Here is a 12,527-nt window from a genome sequence, read left to right as displayed (position 1 = left end):
CTGGGAATGCTCAGCAGATCGGGCAGTGTTTGTGGTGATGAGAACTGAGTCATTAACTATCATAGCTCGCAGACGTACAGCATTTTCTGTTTTTATAATCATCTGTGCATTGCATTTTTAACATTTTTACAAAAGCAGTATTTTGAAAGGGATACAGTTAGGCAACCATTCTTGGGAAAAGGGAGAACTCAGTTGGGTCACGTTCTAGAGCTGGCTCCGTCCATCCCGAAATATCCAGATGGTACAAATCTCTGAGGACAGTTCATTGCCCCCACCTTCCCATACGCTCCCATGTGCCATGTACATACACACACACTCACATGTATGCACATTCACTCATGCACTCGCATTCACTCACTCACTCACTCTCACACTCACAGACGCATGCACACATTCCCACTTGCTCACATTCTCTCACTCACATGATCTATCCCTTTCTCAATTGTCATTTTCAAAGTTGTGCATCACATTTTCAAAACTCTACATCAATCCCACTTTATCGTTGTTGAAGAATGGAATTATTTATTTCACGTAAAAAACTGTATTTAAAAATATCCCTAAAAGAAAAGAAAACAATATTTGGTACTTTTATCACCTTGAACCGAGTCTCTGAAGTTAAGTCCATCCAGTAGTGTGTCACCTGGTACTTGTGTACCAGTGCCCTCTAGTGATCTTTACTGGAATTTTAAAGCAAGCACTCAACAAAGAAAGTAGTTGAGCATTTTAATTATTTTTAGTTTTAACTTGACTTAGTTAATCAGTATTACCATTGTCACCTGTGGTGGTCTATCTTTGCTGAATCATGAAATGTTCCCAATACTCAAGTTAGCTGCTTTTTGTTCATAATATTAAATGGCTTTTTCTTCACTAGAACACAAAATGATTCAATATGATCATGGATGAACTGCCTCAGGCCACATCTGCCCTATGGAAGATCCTCAATCTCCCCAATCTTTCAAAAATGTATCTACCTCCTCTTAAAATACTTCCAGCAATTTAACTTCCATAACCCTGCGGGATAGTGAATTCCAGAGATTTGCTATCCTCTATGTCACCTCTATTGATATACTCCCACTCATTTTGACACCGACCCTGCTATGCGTCCTCAGGCCTTACACTCTTCAATAAAATTGCCTTATTCTTTAACACTCCCAAGAATTCAGAACGTACTTTTATGTAGATTGTGAAAGGAAGACCCTCTCACCCCAGGACCCTCTCATGCCTGGTGGATCTTCTTTGAACTCCTGTGCTAGTTTATCTTTTCTTAAGTCAGGGGACCAAAACAGTGCACAATACTCCCAAATGTGGCCTCACCATTACCCTGTATAAATGTTATAATTCTTCTCTATTTCTAAATTCCAAATCCTTGCAAGAAATGATAATATGCCATTTGCTTTTCTAACTACTTGCTGCATCTGCCTACTATATTTCTGAGTTTCAAGCAAAAGAACACCTAGATTCCTCTGTACTTCATTCATTTGCACAGTTGCTCCATTTAGATAATATTGTGCCTTTAAGGGCCTGTCTCACTGATGCGGCATTTCAGCGACTGTCTTCGACCTTCAAGCTCGAGGGCTGAAAAACCTCGAGCTGGATCGACCGTCAACGATGAAACTATGAGCTGGATCGACCATCTGCGCTCACACACACACACACACACACACACACACACACTCACACTCACACTCACACACAAACGCATCACAAAGGCGGGGGCCAGGGAAAGCGGGGAAGCGCTGTCTGAAATTCACATCAGCGATGAACAGGAAGGTAAAAGACGGCTGGCACAGTACGATAAGTCCTTTATGGAGAAGGGGGGGAGAGGGGTAGAGAAGGAGAGAAGGGGGGAGAAGGGGGGGAGAAGCAATGGAGACACTTTTAAGAAGCCAGACAACGTTTAATAAAGTTTAGCGGGCATTTAACATTACCGGTCGGTTTACTTACGTTTTTTTTCTCAACAAGCTTTACCTTCGACTACCTTCGATTGCCTAGGATAGCACGCCGACCTACTATGACCTACCTCGACTAAACCTACGAGTAAAAAAATATTGATTTTTTTTCTTTGGCGATCTTTTTTTACTCGCGGGCATTTTTCAGCATGTTGAAAAATACGCCGTGACCTAGCTGAGGCCTCGAGGACGTGGGAACTACTTTCGAACATGAAGGAGAGTTACAAAGACCTCCTAGGACCTCGTGTCGTCCATGCTGCGAGTATGAGTCGAGGGCAAACTCTTCTAAAATGGGGAATTAGGTCGCCGCAGTGGGACAGCCCCTTTAGATTCCTCTTACCAAGGTACACGATCTTACATTTTCCCACAGTAAACTCCATTTGGTCATGTTTTCTTCTACTCATTCACCCTATCTATATTCTATGCAGAGTCTAAATATCCTCAGCACAACCTGCCCGTCCATCTCTTCCTGTCATCTTCCTATCATCAATAAATTTGATTATCTTTCACTCTGCCCCTTCCTCCAATCTGATCTAATACCATCTTCAACCTTGTTAGAAGTTTTTGAACACATTTTCCTGTTGGATCCTTGTGCCTTTAAGTTATGTTTTTGTTGTAAACTAAATCTTAATTCTTTAATTGTCTGACCATTCTTGACCACTTTCATAGCTGTTACCTAAACTACCATTGTCAGTCATGCTTCATACTAACATAGATTGCTCCATTAAAATTTAAACTAAATCACTTTATATCCAAAGGGCCTGTCCCACTATGGCAACCTAATTTGCGAGTTTAGAAAAGTTTGCGCTCGCCACAAACTCGCAGCATGGTCGACACATGGTCCTAGGAGGTCACTGTAACTCTCCTTCATGCTCGAGGGAAGTTCCTGCATACTCGCAGTTTGGTCGAGGAAAAATTTTCAGCATGCTGAAAAAATTTCTGCAAGTACAAATTGGTCGGCATGGTTCTTTTGAACTCGTAATGCAGTGTTAGTGAGGTCGCCATGTAGTTATAGGCAGTCGAGGTAGCCGTAGGCAATCATTTTAATTGACTCATTGGAGTTCTCAGAATCAAGGAAAACCGACTGGTAAAGTTAAATGCCCGCTAAATATTATTAAAAGTTGTCTGGCTTCTTGGGTGTCTCCACTCTTTCTCCTTCTTTCCCCCCCCCCCCCCCCCCCCCCCCCCCCCCCCCCCCCCCCCTTCTCCCCACCCCCCCCTTCTCCCCCATTCAGACAGTGCTTCCCCACTTTCCCTGGCCCCCGCCTTTGCGATGTGTGTGTGTGTGTGTGTGTGTGCGGTCGATCGATCGATCGATCCAGTTCGCGGTTTCATCGCTGACGGTCGATCCAGCTCGAGTTTTTTCAGGCGAGTGCCCTCGAGCTTGGAGGTTGAAGACAGTTGCTGAAAGGTCACGTTAGCAGGACAGGCCCTTTAATATAAAATTCCAACATGTTATGATAATTCTTCTCTAATCTTGATGAACCCGTCCTCAAAGCGCACTACTAGATCTAAAATGGACTGTTTCGTGTTTAATAACTCAACATGCTGATCTTGAAAACGATCTTGTATTTACTCTTCCCGTCCAATCGTTCGTTTTCTGTGTAAGCATATACTCTTATTGTATTACCAAATGGGTGCTCTGACTAGGAACGACAACAGATTCTTGTGGAAAGTATAGGAATATCATGCCAATTAATGGTGAGAGATGTGAATGAAGCCAAGCATCACTTCTCCATCAACAACATGCCAACTTCTGTATGTAATTGCACATTAGTTCACAAGTGGGTGGCATGATTTCACACCAAGCACCACGAGCCTTGCTGTGAAATTGACAGAAGATTTAGGGCTTTTCTTGTCTAATGTCTGCAGTATAAAAGCTTCCAGGCACGTTTAATCATGCACAAACTTTAAGCACACCCTTTCTTAACCTTAAACTTCATCTTGCAAACTGATCTCAAAAGCTGATTCAAGGTTAGCTGTAGGGAGTGAGACATTGAAAGTCACTTCTTGTGGAATTTAAGTGCTAAGAATATGAAGAGGTAATTCAGTCTGCCTCATAAGTGAAAAAAAGGACATGTAACCATATCATAATAATTAAGGTCATGAAAGTAATGTAGATGGGGATCATTTGATCCATCCACCCTGACTGCCCTCGATATTCTTTTTTAGCTCTTTTCTGTTAGTATATCAGAAAGTCCATTTTGCTGTCAATTACGCCTCACCCTTGCTACCAGAATCTTGAGTTTTGAGAGACGTGCAGGGGGAAGCCCAAGAAATAAGTGGAGTTCAGCCTCAGGAAAACATTTATCATAATGAGAATGGACTTCTCCTTTATTAGCTTTATTGGGTGTCTTCATTTTCGGTATCTAGTATGAAGCGTTGAATATTTAGCTAGCATCTTAACAATGGGTTGGCCCGAGCAATAACTCATTTAATTGGATAAGTGGTGTAGTTTGCCATGTAGGAGGTTCAGTTAGCTGTTCTCTGAGTGGCTGCATTCCCCTCAGCGGTGGCAGTGGGTGTATTGTATAACCGATACGGACATCGGTGAGAATGAAACAGCGTTCCCTCGACTGTGACAACTCGATTTGAGTGGCAATTCAACTCCTCAGGAGGTACAGTTGGATCAAAGTTTTGTTTTCATACAGTGGAGAAGGGAGCTTTACAATGATGTATTGATAAATCTTATAAGGTTTGGCTTAGCATTCCCCTCAGCGGTGGCAGTGGGTGTATTGTATAACCGATACGGACATCGGTGAGAATGAAACAGCGTTCCCTCGACTGTGACAACTCGATTTGAGTGGCAATTCAACTACTCGGGAGGTACAGTTGGATCAAAGTTTGTTTTCATACAGTGGTGAAGGGAATACAATTAATTTGATTCTTATAAGGGTTTGGCTCTAGTGATTCAAGAAACAAATTAATTACATGTTGAATTGGGTGGAACACAGCTGTGCAGGGCAGGGAAGATTTGTGATGGTTAATATTTCTGGTTAAATGTATGAACCATCAGGTTTCCTTCGTGTTAGAAACAAGGAACTGCAGACGATGGTTTACAAAAAGAGAAACAAAGTGCTGGTGTAACTCAGCGTGTCACGCAGCATCTCTGGAGAACAGATTGATGACGTTTCGGGTCAGGACTCTCTGCATTCCAACCCAGCCTAACTTCAGTCTGAAAAAGGGTGCTAACCTGAAACGTCACCTATCTATGTTCTCCAGAGATGCTGCCTGACCTGCTGGGTTACTCCAACACAGTGTCTTGTCATGTTTCCTCAGTGGGTCTTGGTGTTGGAAGTGTGTGCCACTGTAGGTTTATACTGCTCAAGATCTCTCGGTTCAGAAAGTGTCTCCACAACGTAGCTGCCAGAGGATCTGGACCTGGAACATGTGATCAATTGAAGCAGTGTTAGAATACATAGAGAGCAGGATGTGATTGTTGACTTGGATGGTAGAGAGAAAGAGGACTTGAATGATGGAATAGATGAGGAATGTCTATATGATGTGCAGTACTGAGGTAGGTAATCAATTATTTCAGGGTTGGACTAAGCAAAATTGTGACACTGAGTAGAGGAATGATAATGATAGGGGATATTTAATGTTGGGACAGAAATATTATCCTGTCATAGATGCCTGACAATGGGTTACGATGGTTGAGTATGTATGGTGGCCTGAATGAAACTAAATTAAACTAATGAAACTAAACACAATTTCCTTGGTGGAAATTAAATCTTGAACATGGATAGTATTCTTTGCAGTCATCACCTATTCCTTTTACAACAGCGGAACATTTCTGCAATGAAAAGCAGTGCAGCGAAAAGATACAGTTGGCATTGAAACTAATGGCATGGATCAAATTGGTTAAACTTGTATGGAGAAAGCTAGGCCACAGGTTTTGCCATCTTGAAATTGCTGCAAGCATTGATAGAGACATCTGAACAAAAGAAGAATAGGCAGGAATGTTGCAGGGCTGGTATGGGAGGAGACATTTACGTGGAGGCAATGCAGTCAGAGAGACATGGGAAGGGTTGTCTGCCGAGATAGCATCTGCCTGGAATGAAGAAAATCCCTTGTGTGTAGAGTCAAGCTTCACGGGGAACGTTTGCCCCTCTTTGGGGGAAATTCTCATGATCAGGCAACTGGACCATCCTATCCACAACTAGAGAGCAGTCCTGAGCTACTTTCTATCTCACTAGAGATCCCCAGACCATTTTTAATCGGACTTCACTGGACTTTATCTTGCACTAAACATTATTCCCTTTATCACATATCTGTACACTAAACGTTATTCCCTTTATTACGTATCTGTACACTGTGAGCGGCTGGATTGTAATCATGTATTGTCTTTCCACTGACTGGTTAGCACGCAACAAAAGCTTGTCATTGTACCTCAGTACATATGACAATAAACTAAACTTAAACTTCATGAACAAGTTGATTAGTGTAGGAAATACATATAATGCTGTAAACGATCTAATGGTCGTTTCAGAAGAATACAGAGATTAAAACTAAGATTAGGTAAAAGAACCAAATGATAAAGTATGACACAGTGCTGGTCAGGCAGCATCTCTGGAGAACCCAGACGGGTGACGTTTCAGTTCGGGACCCTTCTTTAGTCCTGACCCAAAAGGTCACTTATCCATGTTCTCCAGAGATGCTGCCTGACCTGCTGAGTAACTCCCGCACTTTGTCGGTTTTTTTTGTAAACCAGCAACTACAGTTCCTTGTTTCCACAGACAAAGCTACTCAAAACTATGAGGTGTAAATGATGCTTAAGGGAGGAGGTAGAACAGAGAAAAGAAAAGAAATGCTGGCAGGGTGTATAAAGGGAAACGTCTACCAGCATTTAGTTCCAAATCTGTGGTCAGTGCCTCGCAAAGACAAAAAGGTGGAGAGAAAGCCAAGCTTTCCAAGAATCTTCTGAGGAAAGCTGCTCACAGTTGAGGAAATTATGATTAAACAAGAAAAGAGAAACTGCTTCTTCTGTGAAACTCTTCGATAACCAGAGATCATAGATTTAAAGCAATGAGCAAAAGAAGTAGAGCCAATATGAAACAAACTGCCAAGGAAAGCTGTTGAGGCAGGTCCAACAGCAATGTCTCAAAGACATTTGGACAGGTACACGGATAGAAAAGGTTTAGAATGATATGAGGCAAACACAAGCAAATAGGACAAATTTTAGTTGTAAAATCTAGTTGGCATTGACAAATTGGGCTGAAGGACTTGTTTCCATGCTGAATAACTCTGACAAGGGGTGAAAATGAGATTTAATTGTGGGGATGGTCTTTAAGATATGGAATGCACAAGATGAATGGGTGGTGGCGACAGATTCCACTAGAACATCAAGAAATGAATTGGTCAGGCACTTGAAGAGCAATCATTTACAGCATTGTGGGTGCTGGCACATGGACTGAGTGGCCTCCTGTGCTGATGGGGGCAGAGACTGTTGCATCTTTTAACAGAAACATTGGTATGTATGTGATATTATAGACAATAGGTGCAGGAGTAGGCAATTCGGCCCTTAGAGCCAGCACCGCCATTCAATGTGATCATGGCTGATCATCCCCAATCAGTACCCCGTTCCTGGCTTCTCCCCATATTCCCTGACTCCACTTTTTTTTTTTAAGAGCCCTATTTAGCTCTCTCTTGAAAGCATCCAGAGAACCTGCCTCCACCGCCCTCTGAGGCAGAGAATTCCACAGATTCACCACTCTCTGTGAGAAAAAGTGTTTCCCCGTCTCCGTTCTAAATGGCTTACTCCTTATTCTTAAACTGTGGCCACTGGTTCTGGACTCCCCCAACATCGGGAAAATGTTTCCTGCGTGTCCAAACCCTTAACAATCTTGTATGTTTCAATAAAATACCCTCTCATCCTTCAAAACTCCAGAGTGTACAAGCCCAGGTGCTCCTTTCTCTCAGCATATGACAGTCCCGCCATCCCGGGAATTAACCTTGTAAACCTACGCTGCACTCCCTCAATAGCAAGAATGTCCTTCCTCAATTTAGGGGACCAAAACTGCACACAATACTCCAGGTGTGGTCTCACTAGGGCTCTGTATAACTGCAGAAGGACCTCTTTGCTCCTATATTCGTTTTGTCTTGTTATAAAGGCCAACATGCCATTCGCTTTCTTCATTGCCTGCTGTATCTGCATGCTTACTTTTATAGACTGATGAACAAGGACCCCCAGATCCTGTTGTACTTGCCCTTTTCCCAACTTGACGCCATTTAGATAGTAATCTGCCTTCCTGTTTTTGCTACCAAAGTGGATAACCTCACATTTATCCGCATTAAACCATCTGCCATGCATCTGCCCTCTCCCCCAACCTGTCCAAGTCACCCTGCATTCTCATAGCATCCTCCTCATAGTTTACACTGCCACCCAGCTTTGTGTCATCTGGAAATTTGCTAATGTTACTTTGAATCCCTTCATCCAAATCATTGATTTATATTGTAAATAGCTGCAGTCCCAGCACCGAGCCTTGCGGTACCCCACTAGTCACTGCCTGCCATTCTGCCTGCCATATTGAGGGAGTGTACAGAGCTAGGGGTGGGGCAGTTGGATTAATTCAGGTTTTTCTGTCAGCTGGTGCAGGGACAGACATGGATTTGCATCTTAATGGATCTAATGTACCTTTAAATTGAACTCCTGTTACCTCATAATTCAGTAACAATTTACAATTGGGTTTCCCATTCCTTGTGGGTTTCAAAGATTGCTTCACAGTAAGCGGCTTTGTGGATTGTGTAGCTCTGTTCTATCCTTGCCTTTAACCCAACAGACGGTTGCTCTTTAATAGTTGCGTATCTCCCTGGATTTTCTATAGCTGGAGGCTATTTACACTGCATAGCCGGATCAACTTCTCTTCCTCCTTATTCAGCATTCCATTGATGCTTGGAATCAATGCTTTGCACTAAAACATTTTAAGCTCCTCCTCGCTTTGATCTACATTCCTTCTCGATTTCCTTGTTCGGTATGAGTCGCATCATTTTTGCCGGTCTGAGGAAGGGTCCTGACCTGAAAAGTCGGCTGTCTCATTTCTCTCCCTCCACTGCCTGACCTGTGGAGTTCCTCTAGAACTTTGTTTTTTTGCATAGGTTCCTTGCTGTCCTTGAAATACTTCTACTGTCTGGATGAAAATTGATCTCCCTGTCCAAGTCACGTACGGTACAGGTCCATCTGAGGATCTTGAGCATCTCCTGACGTTACACTCTTCCAGTTTAAACCTGACTCGGACAAAACTCTGAACATTAATAACCCATTATCTGTTATTTGCACTTTATCAGTTTATTTATTCATGTGTTTTGTAGTCAATGCCTACTGTGTTCTGTGTGCTGAAGCAAAGCAAGAATTTCATTGTCCTATCAGGGACACATGACAATAAACTCACTTGAACTTAAACTCACTGGAACCTTTTTTAGTCCAAGCCATTCAAGTCTATAGGATGCAGTGATGGGCCTGACACCAAGTCCTGGCACTTTCTAGCCAGTTGGAGCTTACTTACTGCCTGCAAGGATACAGGATGAGCCCAAACATGGGACTGCAGCCAATAATCGTCACAACTGAAGGGGTGTGATGGAGGCCTGTGGCTGTGTCATCACACATCAGCAGACGAAGGGGCTGGGTGCAGTGGAACTGTACTTTAATTAAAATCAGCACTTTCAATGAAGGGAAAGTTAGGTCCGTGGATCAGAATCATGGTGTCATTCAGCACTCGAAGGAGAGGAAGCAAGTCAGGAAGCATCTGTGGAAGAGGAAACATAGTCTTGCATTTGGGCACATACCCTTCCCATCCTGACCCACTGGAATGTTACACCCACTGTCATTGTATTTTTTTATGTGGAAGATGGCATCAAACAATTATTTTTTTTTAAAAGGAGCTTTGCCCTATCTCATGAAGTTGTAGTAGCAATCCAGCATTACTAATATGCCTGTGTTCTAGTGTACGTCATGAATTCAGTGGCATACTTCTCTGATTGAACAGCTCCTTGGCTCCCTCTAGTTGTGCTCTCATATAGAGCAACTTTGAGTGATGAGGTAACCATTGGTTTGTTATTTTCAGCAGACGGGCTGGATATGATTGTTCAATGATTTGTGAGGGTGCATGTATCTTTTTTACATCGATGAATTCCTGGTGGCCGTATTCTCTGGGGATTCACTGGGAGACTGACAGTGGCACAGTCCTGCATGATTGCCAATGAACAAGCCAGGCATTTAGCACTCACCGTTCACAACCTCCCAAATGTCACACAGCACCTTGCAGGAATGAAATACATTAAAATTGTAAGAAACACAGCAGCCAATATGTTGTCAGCAACCTTCCCTGAAATGCACTGAGACAATGATCAGGTGTGTCCTCTTTTAATTGAGTAAAACACAAAGTGCACGAGGAACTCAGTGAGTCAGGCAGCATCAGTGGAGGGAATACATAGACAGCATTTTGGGTCAGGACCATTTAGACTGATTATAGTCTGGGGGAAGAAAGCTGCAAAAGAGGTGGGGGTGGGACAAGCCTGGCACGAGATATGTGGATACAGACAAGGGGTTCGATCGGCAGATAGGTGGGATGTGACAAAGGCTAGAGACAAAAAGGAGACAAAAGGGTGTCAGGTACACGGAGAGGAAAGGTTAAGAGGGATATGGGTCAAACCTGGCCAAATGGGACTAGCTTACATAGGGCATTTTAGCCGGCATGAGCAAATTGGGTTGAAGGGTGTGTTTCTGTGCTGTATAATTCTGACTCTGCCTCCTTCACCTCTGGCTTTCTACCCCTCTAACCCCTCCATGTCAAGACAAATGATTTTCCTTTTGCAGTGCCCACCTATTGGTATTCTATTGTTGTTTTATAATGCCACAAAAACAACAATTAACACTTTATATTACAGAAAAAGACACCATTTATATAAAAATTACTCAACAGCAAAATTTTAACTTTGGGGTATCACATTATGTTGCAAGGTGATAATGAAGACAGCGACTGATAAAACCTGTTTCTTTAAGATGTATCCATATTAAACCGGTTGTGGTACAATGATTTTGCATTATTATTTAGAAATTTGTTGTATCATTGTCAGGTTTTGTAAGAGTATCAAGCATTTCTTAAATGCTTGCTAGTTTTGTATGCAAATTAGACACAAAAAGATTGACTAACAATGGTAATTCGGCCATTGTTGCAGATCATTACAGCGGTCACTGCATTCTCCAACAACGCTCTCTGGCACTGAATAACAACCAGTTTTAATTCCCACAATTAACTTTCTATATATTAAAATTAATTGCAAAACTCATCTTTTGTGGTTTGGATGTGAGTAGATATGTGGTCGGGTTGCTCTAATTTACACGTTTAGTTTTCTGCTAACATTGCAACCTTTTTTTAAATAAATGAAGTTACTGCCTGCTCAGCACAAAAGCTTGAAAGCACACACCACCTGATTCAGGAATAGCTGCTTCCCCGTAGTTATCAGACTCTTGAACTGACCTCTCAAAGACATACCGGTTTATAGGTTACATGGCTTCTGAAGATTGTAAATTGTCCCTAGTGTGTATGATAGTGCTAGTGTCTGTGGTGATCGCTGGTTGGCGTGGATTCGGTGGGCCGAAAGGCCTGTTTCCATGCTGTATCTCTAAATCTCTAATGTAAAGTAAAGACATCAGAAGTGTGATGGACTTGTTACTCTCCAGTAACAATACAGCTTGTGTGCAGAGTGACTGCGGTGTTTGTGTCTACGAAATGCATTGCACTTATTTGCCCAGATTCTCCCAAAAAAACCATCTCCCAAAATTTACAGCCTTGACCCCTAAGGAGAAGAAAGGCAGCAGATGCATGGAAACACCAGCACGTACAGGTTCCCCTGACTTGAAAATATATCACTGGACCTTTATCATAACTAGATCTAAATCCCAGAACACCCCTCCCCAATAGCATAGTGGTTGCAGCAGTAGAGTTGCTGCCTTATAGCATCAGAGACCAGGGTTCAATCCTGACTGTGGGTGCTGTCTGTTCGGAGTTTGTACATTCTCCCTGTGACCTGTGTGGGTTTTCTCTGGGATCTCCGGTTTCCTCCCACACTCCAAAGACGTACAGGTTTGTAGGTTAATTGGCTTCGGTAAAATTGTAAATTGTCCCCAGTGCTTGTGTGCATGGATCGCTGGTCAGCGGGGACAGGGGCCTGTTTCAGCACTGTATCTTTAAACTAAACTAATAGCAATGTGGGAGAGCATTCTACAGAAAGATTTCAGGGGCTTTCTACTAATATCTGATGGGCAATAATTGCTGGCCGAGGCAGCAATTTCAAGATCCTGAAATGTATCAAAAAAGGTGAATGGGTTAATATGTTAATATGGCCAAAGCAGAGACAAAAGCAGGTTTCGTAGCCGTGTTACAACCAAACTCTCTGACAGATACTCAGTCACTGTCTTTAAGCTGGAAAGCGCATGCCCGTCTCATCCATATTGACAATGTTGCCCAACTGAGCTAGTCCCACTGGCCTGTGTCTGGCCCATATCCCTCCAAACCTTTCCCATGCATGTACCTGTACAAGTGTCTTTTAAATGTGGTCATCATACCTGCGTCCATCATT

At 42.7% G+C, this 12,527-nt stretch overlaps 1 protein-coding gene across 2 annotated transcripts in view; it reads left to right on the top strand.

Annotated features, from left to right (window-relative positions):
* rabgap1l (RAB GTPase activating protein 1-like) overlaps positions 1-12,527 on the top strand; it is a 268,209-nt gene that overhangs the window by 176,282 nt on the left and 79,400 nt on the right. The gene's annotated exons all lie outside the window — the stretch shown is intronic.

The sequence above is a fragment of the Leucoraja erinacea genome, chromosome 10, assembly GCF_028641065.1.
Source record: "Leucoraja erinacea ecotype New England chromosome 10, Leri_hhj_1, whole genome shotgun sequence".
Lineage (NCBI taxonomy): Eukaryota > Metazoa > Chordata > Chondrichthyes > Rajiformes > Rajidae > Leucoraja > Leucoraja erinaceus.
The sequence above is the reverse complement of the archived record's forward strand: the minus strand, read 5'-3'. Positions and strand labels throughout refer to the sequence as shown.